Source organism: Aplysia californica, unplaced genomic scaffold (genome assembly GCF_000002075.1).
Source record: "Aplysia californica isolate F4 #8 unplaced genomic scaffold, AplCal3.0 scaffold00418, whole genome shotgun sequence".
NCBI lineage: Eukaryota > Metazoa > Mollusca > Gastropoda > Aplysiida > Aplysiidae > Aplysia > Aplysia californica.
The window spans coordinates 31,317-32,545 of NW_004797688.1; positions in this window are offsets into that span (position 1 = coordinate 31,317).

The following is a 1,229-nucleotide window of genomic DNA, read 5'->3' on the forward strand; positions in this document are numbered from 1 at the left end:
GGGGGGCGTATTAATAGTTCTTGTTCCTCGAGAAATATTTTTCGCCAGTGTCCTTTATGAGAGACTAAACGCTTCGCCTTCAAAGTTAGTTACTAACTACACGTCTAGCAAGACAGTAAGTAAACTGTTAAAAAACAATACATTATACGTTGTGTTATGGTACAGCACAAAGCGGCTTTTGCTCTCCTATCTACGCAGTGGAAGAGAGGATGCTTAGCCAAACATGTGGGGTTGTTTTAGTTTTGGGTTTTGTTTTTGTTTTTGTCTACGACAGGTCATTTGAATAGCTCTTAAAACGAAGACAAGGCAGAAACACAAGTCAGCGAGGGGACATAAATCTCTCCCACTCTTATTTCCCTGTTTCCAACGACAGGGAATCTTATTCCGCGACTTCACCCGCCTCCCAGTACGTTTTGACCCCTGCGCCACCGCCGTAAAAACAGTGGAAAATAAAAGAAGTCATTTTCGACCCTCCAAAGAACAACCAGGTAAGGTCCTCCCTCCATCCAACAAAGGACTTTTTTCAACAGGATGACATATTGTTACAAAGTAAAAATCTAGACGCCGCTGGCTTGATGAGTTTTCACCGAAAGTCGGCCCTGGCAAAGCAGGCTTGTATTATTGTTTCATTAAAATTGCCTCTTAGGAGAGATGAAAAAAATCAGCAACGCACAACACAAGGGTACAAGTAATGCACACACGTAAACCTCCCCCATCCCCCTGGCGCGCGCGCGCACGCACACACACACACACACACACACACACACACACACACACACACACACACACACACACACACACACACACACACACAAAATGTCCTCGAGCATCACGACCAACACAGTTCGTTGTTTCCTGTAAACATAGCTGCAACCTCTGTGACTCCCTTGGTGTCCCCTAGACCCTGCGCACTTGATAATGCTATTCGAAATGGTGGGCTTAGCTATAAGTAAAACAAAAGCAGGCCCATAATACAACAGAATATCAGGAAGAGAAAAAGAAGAAGGAATGTACCACTGAAACTCTCTTTTTTTTTCTTTTTCGGAAAGGCGCTGGCGGATAGAGTGCAGTACTGGAAAGTCTTTCTTTTCCTTCTGTTGGTCCTGCTGAAGTATCTTGCTCTTTCCCAGCACTTAATGCCAGTTATCGTGTAGACATACTTCTAATTACTCAACTGAAGTCATGTAAAGGAGAGGAAGGGAGCCAAACCGTGTTTGGACAGGGAGGGG